Here is a 19,604-nt window from a genome sequence, read left to right on the forward strand (position 1 = left end):
AGCATTTACATTGAATTGTAAGTAATCTAGAGATGGTTTAAAGTATACAGGAGGATGTGTGAACATTATATGCAGATACTGTGCCATTTTATACAAGGGACTTGAGCATCTCCAAATTTTGGTATCTTGGCATGGGGAGGTGAGCAGAGGGGTTCCAGGAGCAACCCTCCAGGATACTAAGGGATGCCTATACTGTGGAGTTCACGTCTATCAAGTTTTGGTAGCATCCCTGCTGACAGATTCCCAGTGAGTCTTGCAGGCATCTCAGCCAGCAGCTACCCTGCCTCAGCCCCTGCATTCTGGCCATGGGTTTCCTGTGGGCACTCTCAACTGTTACCCAATCCAAGCTCACTCTGCTCACCACACAACAGACCAATGAAAATGAGAGACGCAGTTCTGAGGCCAGGAATATGACTTTATTTGGAAAGCCAGAAGACCGAGAAGATCACAGACTAATGTCTCAAAATAACCATCTTATCGGGGTCTGGATGCCAGGTTCTTTTATAGAACAGAGATGGGGAGAAGTGAGGAAACAAAGTAAAAAACCATCAATCTTGCAAATATCTCCTAGAATGGCAAGCCTGGGGCAGGAGATATGTTGATTTATTCTTCTCTGCCACCCACTGGTGGACAGTGTCCTGAACATAAGCACTTTAACAGTCAGGCAGAGGAGCAGGATTCTCTGAGGCAGACCACTATGTATGATTATAGTAACGAAAGCAATGAAAAGCAAGTCAATGAGGTCTGAATCCCACCTTTGAAGGTAGCTCCTGGCACTTTCCCTTCTGAATTTGTCCTTCCTCGGTTACCCTCCCTAAGTCCTGGGGTTTTGCTGCTGGTTCCTTTTCTCCCTTTATTATTATTAATCACCTATAATCGTTGGGGCCTCCCAGGTGGCGCTAGTGGTAAAGAATCCACCTGTCAATGCAGGAAACTTAAGAGACACGGGTTCAATCCTTGAGTCTGGAAGATCTCCTGGGGGAGGGCATGACAACCCACTCCAGTATTCTTGCCTAGAGAATCCCCTAGACTCAAGACCCTGGTGGGCTATAGTCAATAGGGCCTCAAAGAGTCAGACATGACTGAAGCCACTTCAGTTCAGTTCAGTCGCTCAGTCGTGTCCGACTCTCTGCGACCCCATGAATTGCAGCACGCCAGGCCTCTCTGTCCATCACCAACTCCCGGAATCTACCCAAACCCATGTTCATCGAGTCTGTGATGCCATCCAACCATCTCATCCTCTGTCGTCCCCTTCTCCTCCCGCCCCCAATCCTACCCAGCATTAGGGTCTTTTCCAATGAGTCAACCCTTCGCATGAGGTGGCCAAAGTATTGGAGCTTCAGCTTCAACATCAGATCTTCCAATGAACACCCAGGATTGATCTCCTTTAGGATGGATTGATTGGATCTCCTTGCAGTCCAAGAAACTCTCAAGAGTCTTCTCCAACACCACAGTTCAAAAGCATCAATTCTGCGGCGCTCAGCATGCAGTTAATAGTTAATAATTCTTTTTATGAAACATCCCCTGTTGGGTTTACTGTGAGGTTTCTGTGTCCTCATCAGACACTAACTGATATAGTCCATTAACTGATGGAATCTGGAGAGACGTACTTGTAAAGTTTTCTTGCTTTTGCTCCTTTTTCTTGTTCAAGTGCATTTAGAAAGTCAATAGCTACAAATGTGGTAATATATTTTGTGACATATTAGTTTTTCCCCCTACAGGTTTTTTTTTTTTTTTTGTCCTATGACCATCCTTATTCAGGTCTTTGGGTGTAAGTCCTCTGTTGCCTCAGAATGGCACAATTAGAGGACTATGTGGCCCAATGTTTCTGTTCTAAATACAAGAGCCTTGATCCAAATGTATATTGGGAAAGATTTGATGTTCCCCACGCCTTCCCTCATCACTATCTAACAGTGCTCTCAGCTGGGGTGGGATATGAGTGCCATTTGAGGGAAATGAGATAGATAAGTATCTATCTTTTTCTAAAATAATAAGATAGTGTCACACCTACACTTTTTGGATTAACTCCAGATTTCTAGATAAGCTTAGGGTGATCTGAGAGTAGAAGGGATCTTGTGCTAACTTTCTGTCTGAAATTTGGAGGCTGACCCCTCATGAAAGTTCCATTACCACTTTACTGTGACCCAGCACAAAAACTTAAGAGGGATGCCATTGGACAGAGGGGGACAGGGGAGCCCTACCATGTATCCTGCCATCTAAGAGAAGAGCTGGATTTCTTTCCTTAGAGGGCTGTCAAAGTTAGCTGAAAGAGAAAACCAGTTAGCCAAGGAGTTTTGCCAAAGGGTACCACATGGGCAAAATGTCACAAGAGATTGTGACCAAGGACTAGATGGGGATGTGAGCATCTCAACAGATACCATCCAGAGAGATGACAACCTCTGAGAACCAGACAGGATCAGACATTCTGCAGATGTCAGTGCTGGCAATTAAGGAATGACAAGTTAGATCAGCACCCCTCCTTCCCCAAGAGGCACTGTCTTTCAAATATCTGGAAACTTAAATGATTAAATACTACTCTGGAGAGAAGCAGAAAAAGGAGGGTTTTTTTTTGTTTTTGTTTTTTATTTTAAGAATTGATTGATTCTAAACTTGGGATGACAGGAAAATCTAGAAATGATCAAGTAAACCTGAAACTGATTGGACCAGTTTTTAACCAGTGAGCATCAAACTGAGATAAAGTTTAATAAGATAGAAAAATAAAGACTTTTGGACTAAAAATAGTTACTTTTGGATTATGTTTTGCAGACTGCAAAAAATTACACTTGCCGCAAAATCCAGCCAATTATTGTATAAACTCCAGAGACCTTTCACAAACTATCTGGCCCTGGGATCTGGTCTGCACCCCTACTAGTCTTATTCTGCTTCTTACTCTCTCCTTGCTGTTCCTCAAGCAGGGCAGGAATTCATCAAGGACTTTGCACTTGCTGTGTTCCCTGCTTGAAACATTCTGCCCAAGATATTCTCGTAGCTCCTTGCTCTTTTCCTTCAGTGGTCTGCCTCAGTGTCACCTCCTTAGGGTGGCCTTTCCTGTCCACTGAATCTATACTTATTCTAAAATCCACTCACCCAGTTGTGTTTTTCTTCTCGCACTCACCTGTACCCGAATTATATATCTTTTTGGTTACATGTGCATATTAGTTAGCACTCCAGTTCTCTTGCCTGGAAAATCCCATGGACGGAGGAGCCTGGTAGGCTGCGGTCCATGGGGTCGCGAAGAGTCGGACACAACTGAGCGACCTCACTTTCATGCATTGGAGAAGGAAATGGCAACCCACTCCAGTGTTCTTGCCTGGAGAATCCCAGGGACAGGAGAGCCTGGTGGGCTGCCGTCTATGGGGTCGCACAGAGTCGGACATGACTGAAGCGACTTAGCAGCAGCAGCAGTGGTAAAGAACCCACCTGCCAATGCAAGTTAGATGTAGGAGATGCAGGTTCGATCCCTGGGGCAGAAAGATCCCCTGGAGGAGGGCATGGCAACCCACTCCAGTATTCTTGCCTTGAGAATCCCATGGACAGTGGAGCCTGGCAGGCTGCAGTCCTTAGGGTCACACAGAGTTGGACATGACTGAAGCCATGTAATATGCAAGCATGTACTCATATTAGTCATCTTGGGCTGCTACAACAAAATATCATAGATTGGTGGCTTAAACAGTATAGTTTCTCACGATTCTAGAGGTTGGAAGTCCAAGCTCAGTCTAAGTCCAGTGTTAGTATGGTCGGGTTTTGGTGAGAATGCTACTCCTGGCTTGTAGACTACCTTCTTATGTCCTCACATGGCAGAGAGAGAGAGAGAGAGAGAGGTGGGGAGAGACAACTACCTGGTGTCTCTTATAAGGACACTAATCCTATTGGTTCAGGGTCCCAAACTTATGACCACATTTAACCTTAATTACTTCCAGCAAAGCCCTACCCCTATCTCCAAATGCAGACATATTGGAATTTAGGGCTTCAACCTATGAATTTTGGGGGGATACAATTCAGTCCATAGCAATATGCCTCTCCCTACTCTGGTGGGTCAGTTAGTAAAGAATCTGCCTGCAATGCAAGAGACTGCCTGCAGGAGACCTGAGTTTGATCCTGGGTTCAATCCCTGGGAAGATCCCCTGGAGAAGGAAATGGCAACCCACTCCAATAATCTTGCTTTGGAAACCCCAAGGACAAAGGAGCCTGGCAGGCTAACAGTCCATGGTGTCACAAGAGTCAGACATGACTTAGTGACTAAACCACCATCACTGCTCTATAGAGTAAGCCTCATGCTATGGAACATTTGTGTACCCTTCCCCCCTCCCCTAAATTCATCTGTTGAAATCCTAATCATCTGCATGAATGGGATTAGTGACTTATAAAGGAGGCTCCAAGGAGCTCCTAACCTCTTCTATCATGTGAGGACACAGTGAGAGGTCAGCAGTCTGCTACTGGGAAGAGGGCCTTTCCCAGAGCCTTACTGTGCTGGTACCCTGACCATGGTGAGGTTCGAGAGACTTCTAGCCTCTGGAGCTGTAAGGGATAAGGTTTTGATGTTTACAACCTATTTAGTCCATGGCTTTATGTTATAGTAACCCAAATAAACTAAGACACTCCATAGTATTTTTAAAGTAAATGAATAAATATCCTAAATACTATTAATAATATCCAAGATCAATTCAAGTCCTTAATATGTGCCAGACAAAGAACCACTATAGTAGGTACTGTGCTAAGAACCTTAGATACACAATTTGATTTTTACAATGCCATATGAGATAGGTATCACTATTTCTGTTTAACAGATGAGACAACTGGTGCCCAGAGTAGTTAAGGCTTCATATTGTTGCTGTTCAGTTGTTATGTCCTCATGTCTGACTCTTTTGTGAATCCATAAACTGTGGCCCACCAGGCTCCTCTGTCCTTGGGATTCCCCAGGCAAGAATACTGGGAGAGGGTTGCCATGCCCTTCTCCAGGGGATCTTCCCAACCCAGGGATCAAACCTGTGTCTCCTGCCTTGGCAAGTGAATTCTTTACCTCTGAGCCACCAGATAAGTTTAAGGCTTCATAACTTGCCCTCAAAAGCAGAAAAGACAGGAAGCAAACCCAAGCTCTCCCAAATGCAGAGGCTATGGGTTGTCCAGGATACACTTCTGCCCTGGCATGTAGGTGCTTTTATATAGATGTAGGACAAGAACTATCAGACTGTGGGGAGAAAGCTGAGTAATTCTGGTTAAGATGAATCCGGGTAGGCTTTTTGTAGAAAGTAGTATTTGAACTGGGGGAAAAAATAAATGAAGAAAGGATTCCAAAGAAGTAGATGATAATGCAATATAAGGCAATATACTTATTTAAAATATTCATGTGGTACAGTAAGCGTATGGGGGAGAAACAGTTATGAAGTATAAACTGAAAACCCAGTGAACAGTAGCAGAAACCTGGAGGATATTTGCTATAACTGCAGCATCAGCATCAACAGGAAGGAGGATGGAGATGGAAAGAAAGGGCAGAAAGATGGCATTGAACTATGCTGCATATTGCTCAGAGCTATCGATGGGCTTTTAAAGGGCTCATCTCCACAATTCTTGAGCTTTTGATGAGGATTAAACCAGCCTGGATTGACATGATAGCACTTCAAGAAGGGTCAGGATAGAAAAGTGGATTTAGAAGTTGGTTCATAAGTTAATCAAGGCCAAAAAGATCGGCTAGGAACTCTATAAAGAAAAGACTCAAAAAATGACAAGTATTATGAACTCAAAGCAAAAGAGTGAAGAGCAATTCTTCTGTCCTCAACGTTAGATTTTTAAGTAAGAATAGTTAGCAGGCAAGACTCGGACAAGTTGGAAGAGGAAAGGTGTGGAAACAGGCACACCTGCTACTTTCCTGACCCTAAGCTCTTATTGCCAAATTCAGACTTAAATTGAAGAAAGTAGGGAAAACCACTAGACCATTCAGGTATGACCTAGATCAAATCCCTTATGAGTATACAGTGGAAGTGACAAATAGATTTAAGGGACTAGACCTGATAGACAGAGTGCCTGATGAACTATGGGCAGAGGTTCGTGACATTGTACAGGAGACAGGGATCAAGAAAATCCCCATGGAAAAGAAATGCAAAAAAGCAAAATGGTTGTTTGAGGAGGCCTTACAGATAGCTGGGAAGAGAAGAGAAGCGAAAAGCAAAGGAGAAAAGGAAAGATATTCTCATCTGAATGCAGAGTTCCAAAGAATAGCAAGGAGAGATAAGAAAGCCTTCCTCAGCGATCAGTGCAAACAAATAGAGGAAAACAACAGATTGGGAAAGACTAGAGACCTCTTCAAGAAAATTAGAGATACCAAAGGAACATTTCATGCAAAGATAGGCTCGATAAAGGACAGAAATGGTATGGACCTAACAGAAGCAGAAGATATTAAGAAGAGGTGGCAAGAATACACAGAAGAACTGTACAAAAAAGATCTTCACGACCCAGATAATCATGATGGTGTGATCACTCACCTAGAGCCAGACATCCTGGAATGTGAAGTCAAGTGGGCCTTAGAAAGCATCACTACGAACAAAGCTAGTGGAGGTGATGGAATTCCAGTTGAGCTATTTTGAATCCTCAAAGGTGATGCTGTGAAAGTGCTGCACTCGATATGCCAGCAAATTTGGAAAACTCAGCAGTGGCCACAGGACTGGAAAAGGTCAGTTTTCGTTCTGATCACAAAGAAAGGCAATGCCAAAGAATGCTCAAACTACCGCACAATTGCACTCATCTCACATGCTAGTAAAGTAATGCTCAAAATTCTCCAAGCCAGGCTTCAGCAATACGTGAACCGTGAACTTCCAGATGTTCAAGCTGGTTTTAGAAAAGGCAGAGGAACCAGAGATCAAATTGCCAATATCTGCTGGATCATCGAAAAAGCAAGAGAGTTCCAGAAAAACATCTATTTCTGCTTTATTGACTATGCCAAAGCCTTTGACTGTGTGGATCACAATAAACTGTGGAAAATTCTGAAAGAGATGGGAATACCAGACCATCTGACCTGTCTCTTGAGAAACCTGTATGCAGGTCAGGAAGCACCAGTTAGAACTGAACATGGAACAACAGACTGGTTCCAAATAGGAAAAGGAGTACATCAAGGCTGTATATTGTCACCCTGCTTATTTAACTTATATGCAGAGTACATCATGAGAAACGCTGGGCTAGAAGAAACACAAGCTGGAGTCAAGATTGCTGGGAGAAATATCAATAATCTCAGATATGTGGATGACACCACCCTTATGGCAGAAAGTGAAGAAGAACTAAAGAGCCTCTTGATGAAAGTGAAAGAGGAGAGTGAAAAAGTTGGCTTAAAGCTCAACGTTCAGAAAACTAAGATCATGGCATCTGGTCCCATCACTCCATGGGAAATAGATGGGGAAACAGTGGAAACAGTGTCAGACTTTACTTTTTTGGGCTCCAGAATCACTGCTGATGGTGACTGCAGCCATGAAATGAAAAGACGCTTACTCCTTGGAAGGAAAGTTATGGCCAACCTCGATAGCATGTTTAAAAGCAGAGACATTACTTTGCCAACAAAAGTCCGTCTAGTCAAGGCTATGGTTTTTCCAGTGGTCATGTATGGATGTGAGAGTTGGATGGTGAAGAAAGCTGAGCGCCGAAGAATTGATGCTTTTGAACTGTGGTGTTGGAGAAGACTCTTGAGAGTCCCTTGGACTGCAAGCAGATCCAATCAATCCATCCTAAAGGAGATCAGTCCTGGGTGTTCATTGGAAGGTCTGATGTTGAAGCTGAAGCTCCAATACTTTGGCCACCTCATGCGAAGGGTTGACTCATTGGAAAAGACCCTAATGCTGGATAGGATTGGGGGCAGGAGGAGAAGGGGACGACAGAGGATGAGATGGTTGGATGGCATCACCGACTCAATGAACATGGGTTTGGGTAGACTCCGGGAGTTGGTGATAGACAGAGAGGCCTGGCGTGCTGCAATTCATGGGGTCGCAGAGAGTCGGACACGACTGAGCGACTGAACTGAACTGAAGCTCTCAGAATTCCTGGAAAGCAAAGTTGCCTGGGGCAACCACCTCGTGATGCCACCTGGTGGCTAGTGCAAGAACACTACAAGCAGCTCCAGAAGAATCTGTAAACATATTCAGAAAAATCTGCATTCTGCAAAAAAGCACAGTTAAAACAAGTCTTAGAGAAAATAGTTGGTTGGGACAGACCACTTAAAATGTATGCAACTTAATAACCACAGCACTAACAACAACAAACGTGATTCTAATAAAAATACTAGTAAAAGACAAGTTTAACCCCTATTATGAAAGTCACTCAGTCGTGTCCAACTCTTTGTGACCCCATGGACTGTAGTCCATGGAATCCTCCAGGCCAGGCTATGGAGTGGGTAGCCTTTCCCTTCTCCAGAGGATCTTCCCAACCCAGGGATTGAATCCAGGTCTCCTGCATTGCAGGCAGATTCTTTACCAGTTGAGTCACAAGGGAAGCCCACGAATACTGGAGTGGGTAGCCCATCCCTTCTCCAGAGATCTTTCTGACCCAGGAATTGAACTGGGGTCTCCTGCATTGCAGGCGGATTCTTCATCAACTGAGCTATCAGGGAAGCCCCAACCTCTATTATAAGAAATTATATATTGGGCTTTACTTTAAAAAAGTGAAGCTAGCTTGATGTAAAGGGTATAAGATCATGTTGAATACACACACTACTATATATAAAATAGGTAACTAATAAGGACCTTCTGTACTGTACTGCATGTAATGACCTATATGGGAAAAGAATCATTAAAAAAAAGAGTTGATTTATATATATGTATAACTGATTCACCTGGCTGTACACCTGAAACTAACACAACATTGTCAATCAACTATACTCCAATTTAAAAAAACCAACAAGTTAAGGCTGTTGATTTATGGAGACAAGAATTCAATATACAAAAATCAGGGAGAATTCCATCTCTTAGACTGATGACATGGCTAAATCAATGCAAGAAAAAAACATTGGATGAATCATGGCTATTCTATACACTACTGTATTCCTCTGTAGCTTGCTATATTTAGCTGTGTGCATCTACGTTGCCATTGTCTGTTGTTACCTAGTGGAACAAAGTGGAATAAATTTTGTGGAGTAAAACATTAACCTATTGGGTAAAATTTCATGAGTCAAGATACCTTTTGCCTTTTACTGTTATCATTTCTCTATTACGCAATCACATATAGACTAATTTGCATGTTCAGAAACACTTGTCGTTTTCTGTAGTGGAGAAAGGTTGTAGTGGAAGAGCTTGTAAGTTACTTTCTCTTCCCCAACCCTCGAGGGGAGCTTCACCTACTGAGCATTCTGCATCCGATCCCTACCAATCAATCTCCCACATTCTGCTCACATTCCCTCCAGTATTCAAAACTTGAGTCCACCAGGCAAGCTCTTTATCACTCTTATTTAACTGATAGGAATCCCAGTCTGAAAAGCCAGGTGTACTCAAAAATTATTTTCTACATATCAACTTGATTTTTCATGTCATGCTCCTACTCTGCCAGGTTGGCAGGGAATTGATCATGGTCATTCTTGGGGCTTTCCTTTCCCTTCCTGGGAGTCAAGCCAAAGTTATGTGGCCTCATGCAGGACCCACATTTTGGAAGCCCTCAGTCAAGTGTCCACACTGGACTCTGTGGAGATGGCTATTGTCTCTCCCCCTAGTCCATTCAGGTCTGGATGCTGTCTACTGATTTTTGTACCTCACTTACGGAATGATGGTTTGGCTTTTGCTGGGGGAATCTCCCCCAACCTCAGCCAGGCAGCCACCTCCCTTGGTCACGACTCCATCCCTCTGAGGCCTTTCCATCTCCTCAGGTCACTGCCACCAATAGGCATGTGGGATCCATCCCTGCTTCTCCTCCATCACTAGGGACATCTCTTCCTAGTCCCTGGTCATCTGAATCCTTCTTCTTTCTTCTCTGCTGCTGCTGCTAACTCGCTTCAGTCGTGCCCGACTCTATGCGACCCCATAGATGGCAGCCCACCAGGCTCCCCCGTCCCTGGGATTCTCCAGGCAAGAACACTGGACTGGGTTGCCATTTCCTTCTCCAGTGCATGAAAGTGAAAAGTGAAAGTGAAGTGTCAGTCATGTCCGACTCCTAGCGACCCCATGGACTGCAGCCTACCAGGCTCCTCCATTCATGGGATTTTCCAGGCAAGAGTACTGGAGTGGGGTGCCAGTGCCTTCTCCAGAGATGCTTTATTCTCTCTTTACACCCTGGTCTCTCTCCTATCTGTTAAGAATCTTATAGTTGTAAGCAACAGAAAATACAGTTCCAACTGGCTTAAAAGCAAATATGACTCAGATGACTGAAAATCCAAATGCAGGTCTGGTTTCAGGTTGGGATTGATCCAGTCAGCCAAAAAAATTGATTGAAATAGATTCCTAGTTCCAGGTCCAGTTAGAACTAGTGATATAGGGGTGAGCATGTGTATTTCTTTGCCCCGAGTCAAATGCCACATGGAACACAGACAGCTGTCCCTCCAAGCTGTTCTCAAATTGTGTACTTGTTAGCAAATTAATGAGTATTGCTGTTTTAAGCCACTAAGTTTTGGAGTAATGAAGTGACATCAGGTTTTTTCCTACTCAAATTTGAGTAAATGTGGAAGCCACTGTTAGGGGACACAGGAGGGTCTTCTGGGGTGCTGGGAATGTTCTGTTTGATCTGGAACTGGTTACATGAACACTCATCAAGCTATACACTGATTTGGGCACTTTTCTGTATGTTAATTTCAGTATAACATTTCTCTATATATGTCAAATTTGAAATCATCAGAAATCTTTTTCTTATGATTCCATTTTTCCTTTATTATTTTTATATTTGATACACTAACTACAACATATTTAATACATATAGAGTTCTTTAATAAATATTAGGTATAAAGCATAATGGTCTTCCCTGGTGGCTCAATGGTTAAGAATCCGCCTGCAATGTTGGAGATGCAGAAGTAGTTTCGATCCCTGAGTCGGGAAGATCCCCCCGGAGAAGGGCACGGTAACCGACTCCAGTATTCTTGCCTAGAGAACCCCATGGACAGAGGAACCTGGAGGGCTATGGTCCATAGGATTACAAAGAGTCGGACCTGACTGAAGTGACTTAGCGTGCACACATAAAGCATAGTATAATAAGCAATCATAAACATCACTAATAATCTGCATCTACTTATGTGTCCCTCCCCTGTCCACTCCCTCTGTGAAATCTGCAGAAATCTCTAACTCCTTATTAAACCTGTTTCTCTCAAATGCTAAATTTCAAGATACAGTATTTCTTCTTTTTTAGAAATTAGAGTTTCAATTTAAATTCAAATCTACATTATAAATAGTTTTGTGGAACAATTAGTTGTATTCCAGACATGTGCTAGGCACTGAGAATAACAACTAAGCACAAACACAGCCCTTGCCCTAGTGGAGCCCTGTAGTGCAGACCACCCCGAAAAAGTATCACAACCCAGATGTGGGTCTTTCCCAATAGGGACTTCATTAGAATGTTCGAGCTCATAAAGAAAGATGTTAATGCAAGTGAAACTGAAACCAAGCCCTGAAGATTAAAGGTGAGGGGAGGGAGAGGGAGCTGGACAGAAGGAATGCCAAGGGTAAAGGTCCTGCATGGAGACGAAGCAGAAGTGAAAGGCTGCTGAGAAGTGGAGAGAGCAAGGTAGGGAATGGTAGGAAAGGAGGTTAGGGGCATAAAGAGATAAAGCCAGTCAACAAAAGCCACAGTTCAAGAAAGAATTTTCTGAAGACTTCACTGGTAGTCCAGTGGCTAACACACCACACTTCCAGTGCAGGGGGGCCTGGGTTTGATCCCTGGTCAGGGAATTAGATCCCACGTGGTGCAACTAAAAACACAACTAAGATCTGGTGCAAATAAATTAAAACAAATTTTAATACATTCTTTAAAAAAAAAAAAGAATGAATTTTCTGGGGGAAAAAGTTTATCAATAGTTATCAGTAGCTCCCAGACCTTCTTGCAAAGAAGTACTTGGGAACAAAATCTATATTCAGATGTTTCCCTTGGGACATCAGGATGTCAGAAATAATCGCCATAGAGCAGTGAGATGTGCATGTGCTGCAGGCTAAGTCGCTTCAGTCATGTCTGACTCTTTGCAACCCCATGGACTGCATCCTGCCCCTCTCCTCTGTCCATGGGATTTCCCCAGGAAAGAATACTGGAGTGGGTTGCCATGCCCTCCTTCCTCCAGGGGATCTTTCCAACCCAGAGATGAACAAACAGCAAAGGGGCAAAAAGAATTGATAAGACTTAGAGATTGGACAGATAATAGACAAAGACAAAAATTTGAAAATAATGCTCGGTTCAATCAAGTAGTAGAAAGACTAGTTGAATCCATGTAAAGAGGTGAAGCAGCTTAAGGGATGGAGTGGGTTGCAAATTCAAAGAATTAGATAATGATGTAATTAACACACAGAAGATGGGTTCAGCAAAACTATTTCCCTTGGAAAGATTTGGATTATTGTCCCCAGTTGGAATAAGTGACTAACTTAAAAAAGACGAGTGCATCTATTTTTGGTGCTAGAAAAATACCCTGGAATTCATATCCTGCTCTGGGCCAAAAAATCTCTGGCAAGAAATCAATGCAACTTGCTTGGGATGGGAGCATCAACTCATTTTGAGATGCTGTAACTGTTCCCTTAATTGTAGTGTGTTCATGTATTTTAGCCTTGGGAAGATTTAGAATTAAATATAGAAAAGCAAGAGACCAAATCCCCAGTATTAACAGTTTTGCATTAAATTTAGGAACAACAATCTGTGTATATTTGGTATTCACAGTATATATAGTGTTCAAAATAATTGGGTGCAGGAGAATGGCTGAGAGATTAGCCTTCTGATTCCAACTTGAAATGTGTAATGGGGTAATTGACTTTAGATTTGTAATTTATTGCTGAAAGGTATAAGAGGATTTTATGGTTTGCAAGCAATACAGTATTAGAATGTTTAAGAGATTTGTTATATTTAAAAATTTAATTTAGTCTGTAAGTATTGAGAATGTTTTGCTTGTCAGGATAGGTGATAAATGTACTTAAAAAAGAAAATTGAATATGCTGAATGTATTAATGCAGCATTAGGGAAATGCATTTAGGGAAATTTTAATTAAACTAAGCTTGTAAACATAACAGGTTGGAAGTAGTTTAGCTTGTTCAACTTGAGAATATTAATCAAAGCCCTCTTATTAAAATGTACTAGATTTATTAATAGAATAATGAGATTTGTATGTTGAATTTAAAAGCTTGAGGAAAATGGATTTAAATTTTATCATTAAAAAGTTTGAATATGTTTAAAAATCATATTTTCTGTACATGTCACCAACCTTCCACCAACTTTCCAATGGAGGTCTCCTCCAATTGACCTCAAGCTAAAAGAGCAGTCTTTTCATTTTTTTCCGTAAGAGTTCTTACTATTCAAAAGATTGATGAAAAGGGACGATAGAGGGCTGTGATGAACTCCCAAGAGTTCAGAAGAAGAAAACTGGGAGAGTGGAGAAGGAAGGAGCGCTTCTGAGACCATGAAGCCAATTAAGCTGTATCAGCTTTTACTGCCAGGCTGTTTACGCATAAAAAACCATACATGTGTTGTATCTTTCTAAGCTCAGAGCTCTTTAAATAATGTAGCAGTATTGTTTTCTACAATTTTCAGTTCAAATGTAATTGATTTCTGCTATAAGATGAATGAAATAGGCTTGGGGAATTAGTCTGAAAACTGAACTAATTGACAAAATTGTTTTGATTGGAATGGAATTCCAGAACATTTTAGAACTTTTAAAATGTGAAATATTTATAAGTTTGAAGTCAAATGTTGACTCACAAATGGGAGACAAATGTGAGAATATCTAGGTAGAATATTGTGAATTAGCTACATGACTTTCCCTGAAAAGTAATGATGCATCCTTTTGTAAATGGCCCACTTTAGCGACTATGAGAGTGAGTGTATGTTACCGTTGCTGCTCTCACTAAAGCTTTTAAAGGACTGTAACTAAAGACCAATAACTAATAAAGGACTATAACTTTATTAATGAGTATGGCAAAGTGATATTGTAAAGTATTTAATAAAGTGTTCTCTCTCCTCAACCCCTACAAAAAATTCAATCCTGGATTGGACTCTGGAACAATACAGGAACATTAGGTAAAAACAAAGGAAATCTGAATAAACTTTGTACTTAGTTAATAACAATTTATCAATATTGATTAATTAACTGTAACTGCTGCTGCTGCTGCTAAGTCACTTCAGTCGTGTCCGACTCTGTGCGACCCCATAGACGGCAGCCCACCAGGCTCTGCCGTCCTTGGGATTCTCCAGGCAAGATTACTGGAGTGGGTTGCCATTTCCTTCTCCAGTTCATGAAAGGGAAAAGTGAAAGTGAAGTCACTCAGTTGTGTCCAACTCTTAGCGACCCCATGGACTGCAGCCGACCAGGCTCCTCCGTCCATGGGATTTTCCAGGCAAGAGTACTGGAGTGGGGTGCCATTGCCTTCTCCATTAACTGTAACTACTACACCAGTTAATGCTGCTGCTAAGTCACTTCAGTCGTGTCCGACTCTGTGCGACACCATAGACAGCAGCCCACCAGGCTCCCCCGTCCCTGGGATTCTCCAGGCAAGAACACTGGAGTGGGCTGCCATTTCCTTCTCCAGTTCATGAAAGGGAAAAGTGAAAATGAAGTCACTCAGTCGTGTCCAACTCTTAGCGACCCCATGGACTGCAGCCGACCAGGCTCCTCCATCCATGGGATTTTCCAAGCAAGAGTACTGGAGTGGGGTGCCATTGCCTTCTCCACACCAGTTAATGAAAGATGCTAATAATAGGGAAAACTGGGTATGTCTGTGGAGGCACAAGGAAACTCTCAGTACCATCTGCTCATTTTTTCTGTAAATCTACAACTGTTTTAAAAATAATGTCTATAAATTTTAAAAAGTCAGGAAACTGATAATGCATGGAAGGCAGGATTGGGCTGAAATTGGGCCAAGACATGTCAAGAGACTTCTGAGGTAGCCTGAAAAGTTCTGTTTCTTAACTTGGTTAGTTGTGACACAGATGTTGTTGCTGTTCAGTTGCTCAGTCTCATCCAACTCTTTGTGACCCCATGGACTGCAGCATGCCAGGCTTCCCTGTCCATCACCAACTCCCGGAGCTTGCTCAAACTCATGTCCATCATGTCAGTGATGCTATCCAACCATCTCATCATCTGTTGTCTCCTTCTCCTGCCCTCAATCTTTCCCAGAATCAGGGTCTTTTCCAATGAGTTGGCTCTTCACATCAGGTGGCCAAAGTACTGGAGCTTCAGCTTTAGCATCAGTCATTCCAATGAATATTCAGGGCTGATTTCCTTTAGGTTTGACTGGTTTGATCTCCCTGCAGTCCGAGGGACTCTCAAGCACCTTCTCCAGCACCACAGTTTGAAAGCATCAATTCTTTGGCATTCAGTCTTACTCACCTTATAAAAGCTCATTAAGTTATACATTTGTTCTGTGACATTTTCAGTGTTTATGGTGTCATTTTTTTCTTATAAAAACGAAAACCAAATAAACCAACAATGAACTTCACCTGTTCTTTTTACTTGTTTTTTTTTTTAATGTGGCTTCTTTAAATTACATATACAATCAACACTTATGTGACTCACATAATGTTTTCATTGGAGAGCTCTGCCTTCAAGCTTCCAGTGTCAGAATATACATTTTGCATTTGTGTGTTTCATGTAAGATGCTTGTAGGACTCTAAAAGGGCAGAGAAGGAATCTCACTGAAATCACTGTGACTGGTCACATGATTTTTTGTGGCTGTTGGCTGATACATATTGTTTCCATTATATGATACCATCTGTTAGTAAGATTGTGTGGAGAGACACATCAGTGCCTCTAATCATGGGACACTCTTGATCCTTACTAAAGGAACCTGGCAATTATAGAACAATAGATACATTAACTTCAGACAGTTTGAAAGGGAGAACAAGCACAATTTACAAAGTCTTCATGAAAGGTTTAAAAATGAGCAAAGAGAGAGAGGGAAAGAGAATTACAGAAAAATTCTCAGTTCCAGGGAGGCACTGCTTTAGAAAGCAAGAAAGCAGCATGGATGATGCACCACTTGGGGCATGGCTACCTCAGTAGAAACCAACAAAAAATAATACACATGCCCTAAGTTCATTTTAACCAATTGAAACAGGAGGAAAGGGGCAGGGCACAACCTTTAAAAGAATGACATAGCCATAGACATGACAAAAACTGGTTAGAACCAACTAGGTCCAAGATGGTAGATTTGACTTCTAGTGAACTCTGTCAGGATATCAGTCCTGAATATTCATTGGAAGGACTGATGCTGAAGCTGAAGCTCCAATTCTTTGGCCACCTGCTGGGAAGAACTGACTCCTTGGAAAAGACCCTGATGCTGGGAAAGATTGAAGGCAGGAGGAGAAGAGGATGACAGAGGATGAGATGGTTGGGTGGCATCACTGACTCGATGGACATGAGTTTGAGCAAGCTCAGGGAGTTGGTGATGGACAGGGAAGCTTGGCGTGCTTCAGTCCATGGGGTCACAAAGAGTTGGACGTGACTGAGCTGCTGCTGCTGCTGCTAAGTTGCTTCAGTCGTGTCCGACTCTGTGTGCGACCCCATAGACGGCAGCCCACCAGGCTCCGCCGTCCCTGGGATTCTCCAGGCACATGACTGAGCAACTGAACTGAAATGAACTGAACCCTTTGTTGTTCAGTCGCTTGGTCATGTTGGACTCTGTGACTCCATGGACTGTAGCATGCTTTGAACCTCATTACACACTCATTGAAATACATTGCATGTGTGCTCAGTTGCTCAGTCATATCCAGCTCTTTGTGACTCCATGGACTCCACGGACAGGTTCCTCTGTCCGTGGAATCTTCCAGGCAAGAATACTGGAGTGGGTTGCCATTTCCTTCTCCAGGAGATCTTCCTGACCCAGGGATCAAACCCTCATCTCCTATGTCTCTTGCATTGGCAGGCAGATTCTTCATGACTGCATCACCTGGGAAGCCCTGTAAGACATTAGTATAAGCTAAGTGACACACCCACCAGTGCCATGACTATTCCAAGCCTGACCATCAGGGATCAAATCCAATTCCTGGAAATCCTCACCCCTTCCCCAAAATAGTTGGAAAAATCTTCCCACTCAAAGGCTTATGAAATTACCCAGCCCATAAAACACCATATTTGGGGACTGCTCTCACCTTCTAAGATGACCCCCATTCTGTCTGTGGAAGTATTTCTCTCTAAATAAATCCACTTCTCACCTATCACTTTGTCTGTCACTGATCTTTTTCTGCTATGAAACATCAAGAACCTGAGCTTCATTAAGTCCTGAGACAAGGTATAATCTCAGTTTAAGGACCATGGGTTCAAGACCCACTCTGAGTTACACAGTTTCACAATGAACCATTGATTTCAATGAGATTTATCCTTTTAACCAATGTCAGCATGGGACCGAGGACAACTGCAAGTCAGACCTTTTCTTGCCTTGCTTCCAAGTTGCCTGGAATGGAGATCATTGTCAAACACAAGCCCCTGTGCCTGAATCATAGTGAAGCCAAACAAACCTAAATGTTGGAGTTTGGAGCAGAGAAATGGTTATTGCAGAGTTAAGCAAAGAGTTAATCTCAGATATGCAGATGACACCACCCTTATGGCAGAAAGTGAAGAAGAACTAAAGAGCCTCTTGATGAAAGTGAAAGAGGAGAGTGAAAAATTGGCTTAAAGCTCAACATTCAGAAAACTAAGATCATGGCATCCAGTCCCATCACTTCATGGCAAATAGATGGGGAAACAGTGGAAACAGTGTCAGACTTTATTTTTTTGGGCTCCAAAATCACTGCAGATGGTGACTGCAGCCATGAAATTAAAAGACGCTTACTCCTTGGAAGGAAAGTTACGACCAACCTAGACAGCATATTAAAAAGCGGAGATATTACTTTGCCAACAAAGGTCCGTCTAGTCAAGGCTATGGTTTTTCCATTGGTCATGTATGGATGTGAGAGTTGGATGGTGTAGAAAGCTGAGCCCCGAAGAATTGATGCTTTTGAACTGTGGTGTTGGAGAAGACTCTTGAGAGTCCCTCGGACTGCAAGGAGATCCAACCAGTCCATCCTAAAGGAGATCAGTCCATTGGAAGGTCTGATGTTGAAGCTGAAACTCTAGTACTTTGGCCACCTGATGCAAAGAGCTGACTCATTTGAAAAGACCCTGGTGCTGGGAAAGATTTAGGGCAGAAGGAGAAGGGGATGACAGATGATGAGATGGTTGGATGGCATCACCGACTCATGGACATGAGTTTAGGTAGGCTCTGGGAGTTGGTGATGGACAGGGAGGCCTGGCGTGCTGCAGTTCATGGGGTCGCAAAGAGTCAGACATGACTGAGCAACTGAACTGAACTGAACTGAAGCAAGGAGAACTGAAGACTTGTGCTCAAAAGACTCAAACTCCCAGGTGGTGTTCAGGGAAGTTTTTAAAGGCAGTATTTGGAGTGACACCTGTAGGGTATATGACTTTCTGATTAGTTGATGATGAGGTAACAGGATGGTGTTCCAGGAATCTCAATCATCAACCTTCTGATTCCCCCTAGTCTGGGGTCTCAGCGGGTCTTTACTATCCTCCTCCTGGGCAAGGGCCTTAGCTCCTGCAGAATATATGTATCAGATTGTTGCGTATTGTTGAGGAGGAACTAGGATTCTGTTTTATTGCTGAACTGTTGTTGGGCTGCTTTTCCTTTGTTCCTGAATTCTCTCACTGCCCTTAAGATTATTACTGAGACCTGTTCAAGGCCCAGCATTGTGGCCAGGCTTAGATCATAAAATGGTTTAGGCCAAAAATGACTTCTTAAAGTCAAGAAAACCATGTCTGTTTCTTTCTCCAGGGACCACCTATCATATTTGCTAACAATGCTGAGGATACAATTTTTGAGGCAACAAATGAAAGCTCTATGTGCTATCTGAAGAAGATGCTCTCTGATTTCTGAAGCAGAGAATTATTGCCATCATTTCCATACTCTGTTCTTAATATTTCTTCAGGTACTTGCTGTCTCACACCATCACTTGAGAAAATAAAATTGTTATTAAATCTTGAGTCCAGAAATGTGGCAATGGACCAAATAAATATGCTTCTAAAATAACACAATTCCCTGCAACTCCATTTGAAATTTTGCTTTTGTGGAATGCACACCAATTTTAACATCTTCCCTGGCTTATTTAATTTAATTTAATTTTAGCATCTTCCCTGGCTTAAGGTCCATCTAGTCAGAGCTATGGTTTTTCCAATAGTCATGGATGGATGTGAAAGTTGGACTATAAAGAAAGCTGAGCATCGAAGAATTGATGCTTTTGAACTGTGGTGTTGGAGAAGACGCTTGAGAGTCCCTTGGCCTGCAAGGAGATTCAACCAGTCCATCCTAAAGGAAATCAGTCCTGAATACTCATTGGAAGGACTGATGCTGAAGCTGAAATTCCAATACTTTGGCCACCTGATGTGAAGAACCAAGCCATTGGAAAAGACCCTGATGCTGGAAAAGATTGAAGGTGGGAGGAGAAGGGGATGACAGATGATGAGATGGTTGAAT

Source organism: Giraffa tippelskirchi, chromosome 4 (genome assembly GCF_054371585.1).
Source record: "Giraffa tippelskirchi isolate mGirTip1 chromosome 4, T2T-mGirTip1v1.2.pri, whole genome shotgun sequence".
Lineage (NCBI taxonomy): Eukaryota > Metazoa > Chordata > Mammalia > Artiodactyla > Giraffidae > Giraffa > Giraffa tippelskirchi.